The following is a 19,256-nucleotide window of genomic DNA, read 5'->3' as shown; positions in this document are numbered from 1 at the left end:
TTTATACACACTTTTTAAGGCATGATTGTGGACTCAGAAATTGTCACAATTCTCCAGTCGTGGTTTTCAGCCGACTGCTTGCTTTTACCAGATATGCCAGTGTGGTGTGACTCTCACGTCCTTCTGGTTGTGTCAAATGTTTGGCAAGGAATAAGGAAAATAAAACTATCTATCTTCATGGAGCTGAAACTATCAACTCTAAGAAGCCTGTTTAATGGATTGTGCCATCTCTTCTATGGCAATTCTGAAGAAAACACAGGATCAAGGCATAGTAATGGTGAATGGGTAACTGTAACTCTTTAAATGAATTAGAATAGAAATATTCTTATTAGCAGGTCTTGTTAGTGACATTTTGTCTGTTGCTTTTCAAAAATTATACCTCTGTGGGGCTTTGCACACATTGTATTTATCAGAGGGTTTTGTACGTTTAAAAGCTGATCTTAAGAGCTCACCCGTTATTTACATCCTGTCTGCATTACAATTGAATAGTGACACATGTAATTACCACATGGTTATAAATGGAACGTTGAAGTCTAGCAACTTTTGCTGCTGGGAATTGCACCTCTCCTGTGTACTGCAGTCTGTTTAACACCAAGTCACAAGCTCCCTGGAGTTGAATATACATATGGTTACATAGAATATAGTATTAAACCTGACAACATTACAAATGACACTTTATTCTGAACAAGGAATGTAGTAGATCGTGTGCCATAGTGAATTTTTCTGATCAGAAAGTATTCAATGTATAGTTCTTTATTCTGGGACAAGCATGAAATGTCACAGTGCTGGAGAATCAACAGGTGTGGGACAATTCTTTGGGATAACTTAGCCTGTGTGTTTCTCCCCCGAGTCTTGCCTTCTTCGCATAGCATGGCAAGTGGTGCTTCAGGTGAAGTTTTACCTAGAACTGGAAGTTTTGCCTGTGGGTGAGTTTCATTGTTGTACTATACTTCTTAGTTGAACCTGTTATTGGTTCCACTAATGGGTCAGTTTGCTTTTTTTTTGGTACTGAGAGGGACGTTCACAGGATGGTTGTTTTCAGGTACAACATAGTAAAGATGTAATGCCTCCTGGATCCATTTGCTGCCAGTAAAACCTGCTTCATGTTAATACAGGAGTATCTCATCTCTTCTCCATTGTCTTGGTAAAGGGGAAAACAGCACTGGAACGAACACTTCCAGATGCAAAATCATTCCATAGGAAAGCTTGTTAGTATAAGGACGTGGGGAAATCAGAGAAGTTCTGGATGTTCTATGGGAGCAATTCTTTATCTAGGGAAAACATTAAGAGAAATGTCATATTTACTCACACAGAAAAGCTAATAAAAGTGGAGATTGACCTAAAGTAAAAAGAAATGAGAAAAAAGGGTTTTATGGCATTAAAAAGCAAACATGTGAAGCCTGCCCCAAACCTGCATAGCGTAGGTAGGTAAAGGAAAGTTCTAAGAGTTTGGGAGTTGTCTTGAAAAGTAGAGCTCCTACTCGGGGCTCTTCTGTGAAGCTACTTCTGCCATCATGAGTATCGGGGTGCTAGGCTGCACTTGCGTGTCCTCTGGAATAATGAAGATTTTTTTTGTCCTTCCACAAGATTCACGACACCCTGAGATATGAACAGTGTTGTTATCCTCACGATGGAATTGGCTCCAAGACCGATAGAAAATCTTGCCTTGCTTAAGGCAAATGCAGACAATTGTGTTAAGCCCTATTTATCCCCTTTATTTCCCCAAACACCATACACCCCAGAAAATAAATGTTTTTTAGAAATTTAGTCAATATATAATCCTTCTTTAGTATGCTGTAATAAATTTCATATGCTTCAGAGGAAAACTACTTATCTTTCTTTATGACTCCTTTAAACAAGTTTGCTTAGATATCCTCAGGCTTTTAAAACCATATCTTTAAGGATTTAAATAATGAGATACTGGGGGAACCTTCTGTTTTTGAGCAGCTGTTGCATGTTTTGAGTTGCATTACAATCCATGAGGGCTTAGGAGACATTAAATTTATAACTAAGGATGGATAATAATGGCACATTAAAAATTAACTGTTTTGAATGTTTTGATTTATGGCCCCTATAAAAGAAACATTACAAGATGTTATTTTACTAGGCATCAGTAATATGCTCATAATAGCATCAGAAGGCTCTGAGTTGAATCTGGAGTTCTGGTGCTGAAATGAATCATAATTTAGAAAAAATCTCTCTAAAAATTACAACAAATTTGAATTAGCATAACAACCCCATCAGCTCCTCCCTTTTTTGCCACTTCTGGAGACGAAGTCCTGACATGATTTATTTGTCTCACTATGATCATTCAAGAGTGATATTTTCCAAGCACACAGTGGACCAGGGAAAGTTTACTTTACGAAAGAGTTTAGACAGTCCCTAGAGCCAGCCTTTCTCCTCTTAAACCTCACACCCAGACCTGGTTTTATCAGCGTGTGGCTTGTGTAGTCCACAGCCCTGAGAAGGGCTACACTGAGAAGGGCTCCACTCTTAGGTTAAAACTCTGCTGTCACCGTCTTGAAATTTTCATGTTCGTTTGCCCTGAGTGCCACTAATTATGTAGTCTGTGCTGCTTGCACCCACCATATATTCCTATATTCTGCTTCCAAATTCTCTCTATACTCCCCCTCCCTGTTGGATCATCCACACTCTTGTTTTCTTATGTCTAAGATTTACCTGTGACCAGCATCATTGTTCTGGGTTTCTTCTAGAGACTCCATGGGATCACATTTCCAGCAAGCTGTTGCCCTCATAGGCATCTCTGGCAATGCATATTCGACCACACCTCTCACCACCAAACCCCCAAGCCCCACGTGCACATATACTTTCAATTGTGAAAATGTGCTCTTGGAGCCCTAACGGTATTTCCTATCTATCTTGCCTTTCAAAATGTGTGAAAAGCAGCCGCTCAATTCTCCATAACTTTCCTTCAAGGAAATCCACTTGATGTAGGTATCATTTGTATCAGCAAATACTTCTTCATTTGCATGGAATGAAGGTACTTTCCTTGGATGCCCCCACCCCAGCCCCAGAGACATTTGGGTTTGTAAACATCAATGAAGTGGGCAATGGACGAGCAAATTGAGGCACCTTGTGAGATGTGCCGCATCTGCCTTGACATTTGAATGTTTGAGCTTTTACTGTGAACTCTTATAATTGAGCAGAGAACACAAGTTTTTTTTTCTTAAACCACTAGAAAGGGATTAGTCTTTTTTGATTGAAAACATATGCAAATTTTTAGGACCCAATTCATAAAAATACAGATGTGGCATTAACACGTTTTGGCATGGGGCTGTGATGCTAGTAGATGCAGTCTGTTCAAAATGAAGAATTGTAGCTGCATGCCACCAGCACATGGACAATGTTATGGTGAGTAAAAATATGAATCCCGAACATTTAGACATGAGAAAGGGATGTTTTACAAATAGAAGCAGTGCTGGAAGGCCCAGTGGAACCCCCTGCCATGCCTCCCCTCTGGAAGAACGAAAGAAAGATGCAGGAGATGTTTTATTTTGGCTAGGAAGTTCATGTCTGTCCTGCCTTCTTTTAGCAGACAGGGTCTGGACACTCAGCCTGTGCTTGTCCGGGGACTAGAGAAATTTAATTACTGCCAAAAAGAAAAAAAAAAAGTGAAGGAAAGAGCTCTGAGCTCTATAAAAAGCAGAGGTTTCTATATAAAGTGGAGGTTTCTATGCAAAGTACAGGTTTTCTTTTATACTTCCTGTACAGGGGCACCTAGTGATGCTTTTAATGCAATTCAGAGTTTGTATAAGTGAGGATCTGATATATCTCTTTCTTGTGCCATTGGCTACTAAGACCTTCATTTATTCATTTTTTTATTTATTATTCACTCATTTGTCCATTCTTTCCCCAAATGGTTAAGTTCTTGATTAGATGTTAGGAAACCAATGATGAATAAGATTGCCGTGGTTGGCCGGGCATGGTGGCTCACACCTGTAATCCCAGCACTTTGGGAGGCCGAGGCAGGTGGATCACCTGAGGTCAGGAGTTTGAAACCAGCCTGGCTAACATGCTGAAACCCCGTTTCTACTAAAAATTCAAAAAATTAGCTGGGTATGGTGGCACATGCCTGTAATCCCAGCTACTCAGGAGACTGAGACAGGAGAATCACTTGAACCCAGGAGGCAGTGGTCTCAATGAGCCAAGATTGCACCATTGCACTCCAGCTTGGGCAACAAGAGCAAAACTATGTCTCAAAAAAAAAAAAAAAAAGATTACCATGGTTGCAACCCTGTGGATCTTGCCATCTAGTCAAGGGAAAGAACATAAATAATTAAACATCTTGATAGAAGCCTTGTACATTTTGGTCATTGCTTTGATGGAAACCAGAAAGATACTGAGATTAACATGAGGAACCTACTTAAGGAAGGATGTTCAGCAAGCATCTCTCCAAGGAAGTAAGTTTTAAGCCAAGTCTTAAAAGGTACTTAGTAAACCAAGTCTTACAAGTCAGGAGGTATCCATGCCAAGGTGTACATTTGGGAGGTGGTCTCAGGCAGGCATGCAAAAGCTGGAGGTAGGAAGGAGCTTATGGGCTGAAGAAGGTTGAAGACCATAACTCTGGGTAGAGCACCAAACAGTGAGATGAGGATGGAGAAGAGGGAAGGGGCCAGAAAATGTAGGGCCTTTTAGGACAAGATAGAGAGTTTAGATTTTAGCCTAAGGAAAATGAGCAGATGTTGGAGGACTTTAAACAGGGACGTGACATGATTTGATTTATGTTGTAGAATAGCCCTGACTGCTGTATAGAGGATGAATTGTCATGGCAGGAAGAGCAGAAGTAGAGGCTGTTCCATGATCTGTGAGAGAATTGATGGCGCTGACCCAGGGCAGCAGTAGTGGAGATGCAGACAAGTGGATAAATTAGAGATAAGACTAGGAAGTGAAGCCAGAAGGACTTGGATGCTTGGATGAGGAGGCAAGATAAAGGACAGACTTGAGAATGCCTCCAGATTTCTGCCTTGGGTGTCAAAGCTGGGGCAGGCCATTGTTGGGGGTGGTGGGGGCACTGAGAAGGAACTCGGAGTTCTGCTTACCCCAGATGTCCAGTCGGTCTGGCCAAGGGAAAGGCAGGCTTTTGACCTAGGCACTTTTCCATTTTCCTGCATATCAGCAGGGGAATCTCTGTCCTCTTATTGCAGTAATGTGCAGGCTGATGAGTTTAAAGCATGGCTGAAGTCTAACTTCAAGAGTGAGCGGCTCCTCTAACTCTTAAAGAAAAGGAGATTGCAAAGCAAAATCAGTAGTTAGAGAATAGGGAGACATGTAAGGGGCAGTGATCTGTGGAAAAACAAAAACCCAGGAGTTGTAGAAGGTTGAAAGGGACCTAGTGAGAGGAGGAAGTTGCCATTGGCTCTTGCAGTCCTCCCTGAGATCTCTAGGGATCAAGAATTCTGTGGGTTAAGGGGTACAGTATGAGATTTTGATTGTTCTTGATAATTGGCTTCCCATCTTGAAATTCTAAGTATATTATTTTTCTGCAGAAGAAGCCTTCCATAATCTCTTTTCAGGAGTTAGTATGAGAACAAACCAGAAGTAGCTACGAGATGTTTTAGAACCCCCATGGCAATGTCTCTGTCTACTTCCAATTGCAAAATCAATTCCTGGGCAAAGTAAGATGTTTTTGCTTTATCTCTGTCCCTACTTCCTCCTTTTATTTTGCTCCTCTACTCCTCTGGAAGATGTCTGTATATTTATGTCTTCTATTCAGGCTTACAAAGCTACTGTTTAGAGCTTCACCTTGAATATCCTATTCACAGTCTTTGCAATTAGTTATTCATTCAAAAAATATTTCTTCATCTTAGTACTGGAGTTGTACTGGATATACACCTCAGTACTGGAGTCAAGGAAGTGAACAAAGTGTGATTCATATCCTGGAGGAGCTTAAAGTAGTACACAGATTCTCAAGCAGGCATCCATAAACCCTGGAGGCTCTGCAAATCCCATGATAGGGTTAACAGACTTCAGTGTGAATGTATGCACATCCCCGCAAACAGTGTCTGTGTTCCTCAGCAGAGAGAGGGGCCAGTGACTCAGAAAAAGTGAAGAAGACCCTTATCTATGGAAGACTGGATAACATTGTGGTGGGGTGACTAACAGTGTGGTCTCTGGATTCAGATAGGCCCAGGTTTGGATGACCTTGGGTAAGTTACCTTCCATCTCTCCCCTCCATTTTCTCCTTTGAGGAAGGTTGTGACATCCCCAGGGCTGTGATGGGCTGAGTAAGATGCCAGGCCATGCCTGGTGCTTGGTGAGTATTCAACCCTAGGTAGAATATAAGCATATCACTATTATTGTTACTTCTGGGCTCAGGAGAGTGTACTGTATCTGTAAAGAGAGGAAAGTGGTTGGTACTGGGGTTGGTGAATTTGGGAGGTGAAAGAAAAGGCAGAAGAAAAGAAATCTATTCCTATGGCCATAGCTACACCCAAGCCAGGCACACATTTTCCAGCAGGCCTTATAAAGTATGTTTACCCTATAAACACACCCTCTCCAGTTATCTTTGATTTTTATAACACTTGGGTATAGCAAAGGAAAGTTTGATTGTTGGAGAGTGTGAATTAGTCCATGTTTGTAGCAGAGGGTTTCTTTCAGCTACAAGAAAAATCTAACGAATAACATGAAAGTCAATGAATATGTAACAAATAATTAATTGCAGCTAATGAATTGGAAGAGAGAAAAGGATAATAAAGTCTCAGTCCACCTCTTTTTGCTCTCAAGGGTGATGGACTTGGGGGGTGAAGTAGAAGCTTTTATGCAGATTGGGGAGCAAGTTCTCGTGGGTTTTTCTGAAGCTCATAAGGGTTACCTGGCAAAGCAATGCATGTTGGTTTAGATATGACCACACTCTCAGGACCTGAAATCTGGCTGAGAAAATCATAAACAAACAGTGGTGATAAATGACCGTGGGCCAGAGGCGGGAGGCGTCTAGCAGAGTGTTGTTGCATGACATTACATCCTTCCTGTGCCAGGGCTGGCGCACAGGGAGCACGCTGGCTCTCCCAACTCTTTGTCATTTGCTTTAGAGTATGCTGTTGGTCTGGTCTTGTTTAACCTCTTTATTAATGATCTGTAAAGGGGAGAAAAGAGCATGTGAAGGAAAGTCACAGATGACACTAATTTGGAAGGTGTTGGAAACACTAGCGAGGTCAGAGAAATCACACAAATGGCCTGAAGAAGGTTAGGAACATGGAGGGAAAATAACAAATCTTGCAGAAGTCCAGACACTCACATCTGGTGAAAATTAATCTGAGACACAGATACCGATGGGTGGGAGGGGTATGAAAAGCTGAATGCTAAAATAATAATAACAATAACAATAATAAGCTCAGTGGACATCAGGAAAACCAGCCAGCGCAAAAGTCTGCCACGGATGAGAGAGGTACCTGTGCCAGTTAGCACTGTCACTATCAGCAAGTGCCAGAGAGACAGGCGCGGTCTTATGTAACAATCCTGCCCATCGATTGTCTTACACCTAGGACATCACAAGGTTATATATGCTTTATCTCGGAGCATCACCCAAGTTATCAGAAAGATGGAAAGAAAGGCTGGGCGCGGTGGCTCACGCCTGCAATCCCAGCACTTTGGGATGCCAAAGCAGGCAGATCACTTGAAGTCAGGAGTTCAAGACCAGCCTGGGCAACGTGGCAAAACCCTGTCTCTACTAAAAATGCAAAAAAATTAGTCTGGCGTGGTGGTGCGTGCCTGTAATCCCAGCTACTCAGGAAGCTGAGGCAGGAGAATTGCTTGAACCTGGGAGGCGGAGGTTGGAGTGAGCCAAGATCACACCATTGCACTCTAGCCTGGACGACAACAGTGAAACTCCATCTTGAAAGAAAGAAAAAGAAAAAGAAAAGGAAGAGAAAGAAAGGGCTTTTTAACAATTTGCAACCACTAAAGGTTGCAGGGTACCATTTAATGTTGGAGGCAGAACCAAAGCTTCTAAAAGAATTATTAATACCATTTGCAAATGGCCATAATGGCGCTTTCAGGGAGGCCATAGGGTATTCCTCTAGGATATGTAAATGTGGGCTTCAGAAGGTTCACAGTTTTCATTTTGAGACTTGTAGACTGAGAGTAGATATTTCTCAGAGGCCTCTTTGGGGAGCTATCCAATTGGTGGGCAACTTATTGCTCTGGGTCAGAATTATCTTGTTGGTTCAGGGAAAGCAACTCCAGCCCCATCTCTTTCCAATCATCTCCACAGCCCCAGCCAAAGGGAAAAACCAAAACAACATCTAAAATCAGAGCACATACTGTGGCTGCCACTGAGTGTATCAATCAAATGGCTATATTCCTTTCTGCTAGTAGAGTATCCATTGGCTGGAGGTTACTAGCTGTACCAAGACGTACCTTAATTCTATCCTCAGACCTCATCCATATATTCCTTCTCCAGAGTCACATGATCCCTGCAGGAAATAGCTAGTCCACCACCTGATGGCCACCTGGTGTTCTTATGAAACTGGTACTGCAACCCTCATTGTACCTTCTCTATGAACATGTTTGTCAGAGACTTTGAGATGGGAATGTATTCTGGGAATATACATGCGTCTAGCTTTGTTTTCTGGGAAATATGATGTAAATGCTGAGGACAACAGCACACAGTAACTGAGAACTTTCACTGTGCCAGGTCAGGATCTAAGCTGCTCGTGTGTTGGATCTTGAGTGGAATAAGATTGGGATGTCAGGCGCCCATCTCTCTGAAGCAGATGTTGCACTTGTAAACACAGGTCCACGCCTGCCTTACAGCTCACAGGGCTGTTTCCATGGTGACAAAATCACTGAGATGCAGAGGCTTTATAGGGAGACACCTTGCCGTTTCTTTCAGCCTAAGTGGTCAGTATTTGCAACTCCACTGTATGCCACATTGCTGTGCACTTTAATAAATCAGGTCCCTTCTTTTAGGTTTGTGTGGGTGGCTGAAAGGCAAGGGTAGCTTTAGAATCTGCCAATTCCCAAACATTTCCTTAGTTCCTCAGTCACTGTGTATATGTAGACTGGTGGAACAGAGCCCCTGGAAGTTTGAAGAAGAAAGATTGTTATAATGTCTTTAAGAGACGATTTTCCAGTTAAACCTATTAACTTCAGAATAAAAAGGCAAACTCTCATATATGGTGAAAGACTCCTCACTGTACATTGTGTCTTTGTCCATCAGAGGGAAAACATAGGATGAGAAATAATAATCGCAGATTGCTTTCACTAGAAACCTGAGCTTCTTACAGCCACCAATTCATCTTCCCCATGTATTACTTTTATGTTCATTTTAGAAAACCTAGAAAGTTGAATAAGGATATCAGGGAAAAAAATTTCTTAAAATCCTCATTCAGAGGAAGCATCATTTTTAACCTTTCAGCACATATCTTGAATTTTTTTCCTATGCAGATGGTCTTGTAAATATCTACTTGATGATGGAGATGGGAATCTGACTTTGCATAATCTTTGGTGCAGAGTGTTTATGCAGCACCCAGGCTCTAGAGCCTCACAGACCAACTTCAAATACTGGTTCCACCACTTTTACCTGATGGATTCAGCCTTTACAGGTAGCTAAGGCTGTTTTTGGTGGTGTTGTCATTTACTCAACATTACATGACTGTCTTTCACATCTGTTCATAATTTTGAGATATGCTCTGCATTGGGCAGCAGGGAGGTCGGGGCAGGCTGGAGTGGCCATGCACACTAGAGCCCCTGGGCTTCAGGGACTGGGAAGGGTACACTGCTGCCCAGTGGGTTTGTTCTTGGTGGTGGCACGAGGCTTCCATTCAGGTGTCAGAGGAGTGCCTGTGATTGCCCTGAGTCAGCGTGTGGTGGAATTAGCAACCCTGCTGATCCCCCAGCCTTTGTTCCTTTTTCTGGGCACCTTGATCTCTAAAGTCGCTGTGTTATTTGAAAGGAGTTTCTGTACAAATCCCTCTACAAAACAACAACACCAACAACAAGAAAACCCCTCTGTGATTAACAAGGGAGTCTCCCCATTGGCTCACGGCATTGGATTGTAAACAGATTCAGTGTGTGGGACTGTGGCTGCTGTTGTTTTGTGTTGGGTTTGTGGTTTTATTTTTATTTTTTTTTGTACTTGTCTCCCCTGTTGCTGGGGCACTAGCTTGGGAGCATGATAAAAATCAAGTTATCAAAAAGACCTTTTTGCTCCACTTTGTCTGAAGGCAGGTGACACACTGGGAAACTCGTGGCCAGCCCGTTTTCTTCTCAGGGAGGAAGGGCTCGCAGGGCTAACAGTGTTTCCCCCAGCTGATCCGAAACATGATTCGGGCTCAGTACAATTGGCCACTGAAAAGAATTGTCCTTCCCTCTCACGAAATGTGGAATGAGAAAGGGAGAATGAGGAAGTCTAGAGCCAAAGAACAATCTTTGTCCCTCCTTACACAACAGGCTTGGGACACTGGGAAATCTGATATGTCAGATAAGGAGGTGACAATGTGTGCGGGTGCCAGCTGTATGCACCAGATAAATTTTTCCATGTTATTATTCTTTAAAATTATGAATGCACCAACATGTTGGTGAAGGCCAAACTGTTGAGCCATTTCCTTGTGTGAGTGCTTGACTCGAGGCAAGGGACACCTACCCGCCAAAGCCTGCAGGAGCTTTATGTAGCCAGGTTGCATTTCCACTGCAGGGACCAGGATCAGAGAAGGATGGACTCTGGCATTTCCTCCTCTGTAGGGGGAACAAACACTGAGGGGCCTTCAGCACAGTGGCTCTCTGCCTAGTCCACTCATCTTGGGGAAAACACCTTAAAGTTCCAAGGACTGACGTTGCCATTTCTTCTGCTTTTGTCTCACTCACAGAGCACCCGTGCCAGTTTAGAGAAAATGCCCCATGTCCCCAATTTTCACCTGATCTCCCATCAGCTCTATGAGGATGGCAGGCAGGTGACAGCATGCCTATTTTGTAGAGTAAGAAAGAGAGGTTTGGCCAGAGCTATGCAGGTAAGACTCAGGGGAACTAGTACGTGAACTTCAAACATGTAATTCTTGGCCAGTTACTTCCTCCACTGTAGCAATAATTCTCGAAGGTGTTCCTCAGTGCACTGATGATGTTGGATATTAAGAGACAATTATTTTTTGAGATAGGTTCCTCTGTTACCCACACTGGAGTGTAATGGTGTGATCACGGCTCTCTGCAGTCTTAGATTTGGGGGTTCATGTGAGATCTTCCACCACAGCTTCCCATGTAGCTAGAACTATAGGTGCATGCCACCATGTGGGGCTATTTGCGTGTGAGGATGGGACACATAGAGGTGGTGTCTTGCTATGTTTCCTAGGCTGGTCTCCAACTCCTGGATTCAGGTGATCCTCCCACCTCAGCTCCCAAGGTGCTGAAATTACAGGCATAAGCTTCCCAACCTGGCTACTATTTTAAAAAGTAGGCATACTGGCATACAGTGTTCAAATAAGCTTGAGCAAAGCTAAACAGAATTAATAGGTTTCTTCACTGCAGGCTTTCTCAGAGCCTTCAATAGGCCAGGGCCCCAAGCTAGCTGTCACACCCCAAGAGAAAGAATGTTTGCTGTGCTTATTGCTTACAGCCCCTTTTCCTCTCAGACCTCCGTGTAGCATTAGAGTGCACAGAATGTATCCGGGGAAAGTTTCGCTGCAGCCTCACTTCTCTTGGACTATAGGATGAGCCATTTTCTAAACAGGTGGAGCTACCACCACTGATTGAGGTAGTTAACACGAAGCCTGGAAAACCTCATGCTGAAAATGATGAATCGGCCTGAAAAGGAGAAGGCAGATAGCCTAGAACCACCATAAGGCTTTTCTTTTCCTTACTATGTTTAGCAACTATGTTTTGCCAAGTTCTTACTTACCTGGAGCTTAATGGGCATATATATTCACTGTTCAACAAGACTGAGACAAATAAGAAGGAAGCTGGGCCTTTCTCAAAGGATGTCGGCAAAGGAGAGGCTAGCATTTCCTCTCCTGTGCTGATGACCATGTGCCCACCACTGTCCCAAGTTAGGGCTTACTAGAAAACTTTGCAATGTACAGATAGTAAATTTTTAGGTTTTGTGGGCCAAAATCTGTGGGCATAATCCAGATATAGATTTTTATATAACGAGAAAGAAACAACTGTTCATAGATTTTTTTATTAAAGAAATTCAAAATATAATGAGTATAATTTTTGTAATACATCTCTACTAAGGAGAAGAGAGTGGATTTCTTTTGGGGGATAACATGTCACCTCGTTGGGAATCAAAGTTGGTACTCTCTGTCATCAAAATCTATTCCAAATGTTCATCCGTAAATGCTGATCCATAATGATATTTTATGTCTTTCATCTTTAAAAATATCTGTCCACACAGGTAGGTGATATGCATGGCACTCAAAGTACGGTCAAGCTAGAGCAACCTCACTGCCATTTGCAGTGTGTAAACAGATGTGCAAAGCCATGAATGTGCCATGTGTGGTCTTGGCTGCAGCTCCATAACCCTGCCATTGCCATGCAAAAGCAACCAGAGACCATACGACTGGGCACGGCTGTGTTGCACTGTAAACTGTATTTATGGACAATGAAATTTGAATTTTATATCATTTCCATGTGTCACAAAATATTTGTTTTTTAAAAATATTCCCTCCAACTGTTGAAAAAGGTAAAACCCATTTTTAGCTTGCAGACCACACAAAATCGGCTGGCTGGATTTGACCTAGTGGGCCGTTATTTGCCACCCCATTCTAAGTGCTTTTGCATCGGTTACCTTGTTCATCCTGACATCTCCGAATGTGGTGTGTACCACTACGATCCTGTCTTCTACATGAGGAAACTTAGGCACAGAGAGGGAAAGCTCTTTGCCCAAAGTCACATAGCTCCGAAATCTCAGAGCTAGGATTCGAACCCAGGTATGTCTGACTCCAGAGCTGCAGGGCAGTTACTTGTCTGTACTGACTCGCAGTGCATTTCCCATGGTGACTCTATTTAATCTCTGCTGTAGTCTTTAAGCTCCCCAATAAACTCTCCTCATGGGTAGGGGAAGATGGGCCCATTTCTTTAAGAATCACAAAGACAGCCAACAAGGGTTCTGTCCATTTTCTTCCTTCTCACCTCAGGAGTTTTCTCCACTGACCACTTCTCTGCTTCCTTCTTACATCTTATTTTACCACCTCTTTCTTCTTTCGCTCTTCCCTTTTTCATGAGTAGAGTGTCCAGTCTGCACATAGGAGCTCATGTGAGCTCTGCATTCCAGATCTGCCCCTGAATAGCTCTGTGACCTTGGGCACATAATTTAATCTCTCTGGGACCTCCAGTGTCCTCATCTGGAAAATGGGGAAATTGATTTCTAAATTTTCCTTCCTCATGGAATTCTTACGAAGATCAAATTAAATAATGGTATAAAATGTGAGCCCAGTGCTAGTACATAGTAAGCACTCCATAAATACTAGCCTTGTTGTTTTGCTTTTCTTCCCTGCAACTACCTACTTTGCGACTGCATTGATCACCTCTCACAGGCTTGCCATGTCAATATCACTGTAATTATTTATCAAGTATCTACTATGTATTACAAAGATTTAAAAGTTTACTCATTCCATGTCTCCTGAATCAGTTTGAGCATTGAGTGCTGGGCTTTGCATTGGCACATGTGGCCAAAGGAACAAATTGAGCCATTCTCCCTGGGGATCTTCATGGTTTCCACCAGAAACCACCTGCCTTAGATGGGTTGGATATAGCTCTTGAAGGGTCAAGCAAACTATCCAGGTAATAAAAAATATATGCCTACAAATTCAAAAGCCCTTGAAACACAGTACCAATAAACTAGCCAAATTACTAGCCCATTGGAATTAGGTACATGAAGAAGCTTAAAACTTTTCAGCCATTACAAGAAATACCATCATATTTTGAAGTCAGTGGAAACTTCAACAGAGGCCATAAACAAGTGAAATTACAAAGAAAATGTGAAAGCTGTCTCTTCCCTAGATCTTTGTACTCTCTTATGTTGGCTGAGCCAGAATAGCTACTTAAAATATTGGAAACAGCTTGTTGAGAAAAGCAATGTTGCATCTTCTTTGCCTGCAGAAAAGCGTGCACACACTTGCAGGCGTGGTGTGTTCTTAGACAGGCTTCAAGGAATTGTGCGAGCAGGGTATGTTCCAGGAGATTACGGGTTCTTTGTGTTTCATGTTTTACAGCTGCCAGCAGCTGGCATCTTTCAGAAATCACATGAAAAGTGGCAGAGCTCCTTGTGCGAACTTCTGAGCCGAAGGTTAAGGAGACTTTGTGTGTAACTCTTAATCTCGTTGGGAAATTTTAGGGTGAAAAATGTAATTATATCTGAAATGCTAACAACCAAGGCCAAAGGAATGTCTCCTCTTTGGAGGGTTCTTTGATGATTAGATTAAAAACTAAGCTCTTGTGCGCCTGCCTACAAATTATTCAGATTATTTGAAAAGAAATGAAAGAAGACACTGGGAGGGAAAACATTGCATACTATACTATGTAGCACTTAACTAATGCTCACCTGTTTAGCAGTTAGTTCAATAAATATTTACTGAGTACCTGCTATGTGCAACTCAGCGGAAGCTAAATATTCAAGTTCCTGCTCTCCTTGAGTAATTTTACTCAAGTTAGGTATATTCTTAATCGTCTCTCGATGTAAGGTTCTGGTTATAAGAAGTCAAGGACTCTGGAGGTTAGCATAGGGCAACTTGATGTTGCATAATCTATATTGCCATCAATTCTGTATAGATACAGATTAGTATGGGCAATTCAACAGGCTGACCTTAAGAGCTGTGTGGTGTGGCCTGAACACCAGGCCCAGAAGTCAAGAGGGGTAACAGACAAAGGCACTAAAAAGAAGATAGGAGCGTGATACTACCACATTGGAATGAGGTGTTGTCATCAGCCAGCAGACCCCAGTGGAGTCCTGTGAGCCTTGCAGCCATGGAATCCAAGTCATGACGATGAGTCTAACTTGTCCTGGGTGGTGTACAACCATTAAGGAAGGCCCCCTCTGTCCATGTGTAACTCTACTAAGTCTTTCTCTGCCCCACTATGCAGGTCTTAGGTTGCCTCATTTTACAAAGGAGAGGCTAAATTACATCTCGGTTACATAACTCAGAGGTAGAAGAACCCTGGCTGTAACCGAGTTGTCATTCCTCATCACAGTCCATGTTCTTTCTTCAGTATTATGTGGCCACTGCTAGCCATCAGATATAGCAAGGGGTTATTCAGACCCAGCTCCTTAAACCATATGCCAAAGTCTCTCCCCAGATGAGTTAAGTTCCCAGAGTTTAGGAGTTAGCTAACTTATAGTTGGGGTATCAAATAGTGAGATATATATATAAATTTATGCATTATATAGCTTACACGTATACATTATTGCATAATACATGTTATATATTATGTTAAACATTGTGTTAGAGTCCTAGGCTAATTCACAAAAGCCTATGTCATGTTGCTAAAATTCCTATGCTTGTGGAGAGAGTTGGGGGTGGGATAATGGAAGATAATATAATAGCTATAACATAATAAGAAAAACAATAATATTGAATGAAAATGTAATAGCATTGATTGCTATTTGCATAGTATTCTCCAAATACTTCAGGAGAAGTAGTCTTGTTTAAAAAGAACAAGGGAAGATAGTACCCATCTTATGAAGTTGTTTTGATAATTAAATCTGTTAAACCATGTAAACTGTCTAGCATATTGTAAAAGTGATGTAAATGCTAGTTGCATAGATAAATGGAGACCTTTAAAAAGACTCCAAAGGGATTTTCTGAACACCTTTAAAGTGAAAGCCTCAGAGAGTGATCACTTAAATTATTTACACTTAATTTTACTTTAAAGCAAGAGTTTCCTTCTACATTGCACCTGGCTGTTTGTGCACATGCTAAGTGCCTGAGCCTGCCATTCATCATCCTGAGACTGCCTGCCACAGCTAAGATTGCCAGCTAGTGCAGCTAAGCAGCAGCTACGGAAGCCCCATGCTTACCTTCCAGCTTTGGAAGTATAAGGGTGCCTATCCTAAGCAACTGCACCATGCGCAGCACTTCACTTAGTGCCTGGCCATACACTAACTTACTTTGCCCCCCAAAAAAACCCTTTAGTTACATGTTAAAGATGAGAAAACTGGACCCTGGAGAGTTTATGAGAGTTGCCCCAAGTCACGGAACTAGTGAGTGATGGATTTGGAATTTGGAAGTGAGCAGTTTGCTCCTGGAGAACACGCTCTACGCCAGGATTTCTCCACTTCAGCACTATTGAATCTAGGGCTAGATATTTCTTTGTCTTGCATTCTGTCTATTGTAGGATATTTAGCAGCATCCCTGGCCTCTACCTACTGGATGCAAATAGCATCCCTGCCACCCTACCCTCAGCCCCTAGTTGTAACAACCAAAAATGATTCCAGAGATTCCTGAATGTCCCCTGGCGGGGCAAAATGGCTCCTGGTTGGTTGGAAACCACTGCTTTACCCCCAGATATCATCCCCGGATTTGACTTTGAACGTTATTAAAGTTTGACCCACAGACTGAAGGAACCTCACAGACTTCACAGCCATGTCACCTTTGACACTCCTCAGAGGAAGCAGAGCTGTCTTTCAGAAAATGTCTATGTGTGCGTTAGGACATGGAAGAGGGGACCAGCAGTCAAGGTGTATGTGGCAGGTGGAGGTATAGAAGGAGGAGATGCTGATTTGGAAAGGGAGACATATGAACTCCTGGAATCCTGCAAATCTGAGCTGGCTGGGCTCCTGCACAGTGATTGAGAGCTCCTGCTGGAGTCTACAGACCTGATTCAAATCCCTGCTCACTCCTGATGAGCTCTGTGACCTTGGGCCAGTGATTTAATTTGATTGCCTGTTTCCTCCCCTACAAAACCTAGGCAATGTTAGTTTCTACCTCATGGTGGTGTTGTGAGCCCCTTACAGGTACTACAAGAGAAAGGGCTTCATAGATGCTAATCAGTTTTCCTGGCCACCCTACCTGAGGCTGTGATGTTTAAGGGTAAGACAACAGGGTCTGGACTCAGACTGCCCAAGTCTACAACCAGCTCGGCTACCTGCTAGCTGTGTGATCTTGATGAGTAGCTCAGCCTCTGTGAGCCTCAAAGCCCTCATTTCTAGTGCCTACCTCGCAGAGTCCATGTGTGGAAGTTATGAGATGATTCAGTGAATGCTTGCCCAGTTCTGGATCCCAGTAAACCCTCATCAGCATTAGCACCATGATGACACTTCCTGCCTTATGATTTGTCTTTTTTTTCTAGGGCTGCCAAAACAATGTTCTGCAAGCTCTGTTCAAGGTATAGGCAAAGGCACTTCCTTCTGGGGCTTTGAGGGATGATCTCTTCCATGCCCCTCCTCTAGTTTCTGGTGGTTTGGTGGCAATCTCTGGTGTTCCTTGGCTTGTAGATGCATCACTCTGATCTCTATTTTCATTTTCTCCCAGTGTTCTCCTTGGGTGCGTGTGTCTCTCTGTGACCAAATTTCTCCTTCTTTTTTTTTTTTTTTTTTTTTTTTTTGGGGCAGAGTTTTGCTCTTGTTACCCAGGCTGGAGCGCAATAGCGCAATCTCGGCTCACCGCAACCTCCGCCTCCTGGGTTCAGGCAATTCTCCTGACTCAGCTTCCTGAGTAGCTGGGATTACAGGCACGTGCCACCATGCCCAGCTAATGTTTTGTATTTTTAGTAGAGACGGGGTTTCACCGTGTTGACCAGGATGGTCTCGATCTCTTGACCTCGTGATCCACCCGCCTCGGCCTCCCAAAGTGCTGGGATTACAGGCTTGAGCCACCGCGCCTGGCAAATTTCTCCTTCTTATAAGGACAACAGTCACATAGGATCAGGGTTCAGGATGAGCTCAACTTAACAAATGAGATCTGCAATGACCCTATTTTCAAATAAGGTCATATTCTCAAGTACTGGGGTTTAGGATTTCAACATAAGAATCTGAGGAGGACACAATTCAATCCATAACAAGATTCTATGAATCGTTTAAAGGTTTCTTCCAGCCCTGAAATTCCATGAGGGACGACTGAAGTCTGAGTAGTTTGGGGCAACCAAATAATGGAGCCCTGAGAACAGTGGAAAGAGCACTGTGTGAAAAGTCAAGAAATGTGCTATTTGAGGAAAGTGTCTTGATTTTTTTTGACTTGTAAAATCAATTAACTTGATTATGTATCTTCTCTGTCCTATGGGGCTGACAACCGCTACGTTCTATACCTACATCCCCCACCCTCTTCCCAAAATTCTTCTGCAGACTGCAGAAGAATGTGCTATAAAGATACCTTGAAGCCCTCAAGGCTCTGTCTCTCTGTGTTATTATCATCCCCATTATTTATAAGGAATAAGGAGAAATGTTGACTCCTATGTGGGGATTCAGTGTCTGTTAACAAGGCCTCATTTCTCCATCACCGCTCGCCTCTCCCCATCAAACGCAGACCTGCTGCTAAAGTTTTCAAAAGCTCCCTGCATTGCGAGATTTGAGCAAACTTGATCTTCCAGGTTAAATTTAAATATTGTTTCCATTTTGAAGCCTGTCATGTGGGTATACCACAAAGGGCTTTTGGTTCCCCCCCACAACCCTGCCTGAAGCTCTGTGCTGCGGTATGTAGGCAGTAACAGAATACTAGGAAGAAAGAGAGAGCCTGAAATGGATCCTTGGCTCTCAGCCTGTGCAGAGACAAAGCAGGATGTAAGTAAAACCATTACTTCTACCTCCTGATCAAAGGCGAGATGGTAACCCCGCCCCTCCTCCCCACCACCCAGCAAGCAATTAACACAACCTGGGGTCTCCTCTGCAGTGATGGTGGTTCGGGAGCTCCAGCTTCTGAGTGGTTAAAAGTGGGGATGCCCTCTTTGCTCAGATTGAAAAGTGTGCACATTTGCAAACAGAATACATGACGAAATGGGGGAATCACAGAAACCAAGCTCGTTGACAGATTACTCTTCTCATCTATATTTGATGCTGAGTGAGATCAGAATTTGCCAGTGGAACTTAGAAGGTTTACATCACAGGAATTAAGTAGACTCAAGTTGATTTTACAGCCACCTATAAACTTGTTAAATACAGATTCTGATTCTGTTAGGTCTGGGTGGAGCCTGAGATTTTATGTTTCTAACAGACTCCCAGGTAGGTTTATCAGTTTTAGAGTCGGGGTGGGGGGGGCAGAATAAAAGTTTTGACATCCAGTTAAATTTGAATTTCCTGTATTTTATCTGGCAACCCATCTCTCAGGCAATGTTAATGCTGCTGGTGTGTGGACCACCCTTTGAGTGGCAAAGATGTG

At 42.9% G+C, this 19,256-nt stretch overlaps 1 protein-coding gene across 25 annotated transcripts in view; it reads left to right on the top strand.

Annotated features, from left to right (window-relative positions):
- Window positions 1-19,256, top strand: part of ERC2 (ELKS/RAB6-interacting/CAST family member 2) — a 951,823-nt gene that overhangs the window by 770,319 nt on the left and 162,248 nt on the right. Inside the window, exon 21 of one of the 25 annotated variants that reach the window (XR_004272355.1) lies at window positions 92-277. The exons of 22 other annotated variants lie outside the window; for them this stretch is intronic. The gene's annotated coding sequence lies outside the window, so the exon portion shown is untranslated. Of the gene's footprint in view, window positions 1-19; window positions 3,957-19,256 lie in introns of those variants that run through there. 2 more of the 25 variants (XM_032289533.1, XM_032289534.1) reach the window with 2 other exon arrangements.

The sequence above is a fragment of the Sapajus apella genome, unplaced genomic scaffold, assembly GCF_009761245.1.
Source record: "Sapajus apella isolate SASKATOON/1434 unplaced genomic scaffold, GSC_monkey_1.0 scaffold23, whole genome shotgun sequence".
NCBI lineage: Eukaryota > Metazoa > Chordata > Mammalia > Primates > Cebidae > Sapajus > Sapajus apella.
Note: the sequence above shows the minus strand (reverse complement) of the source record. Positions and strands in the feature narration are given on the sequence as shown.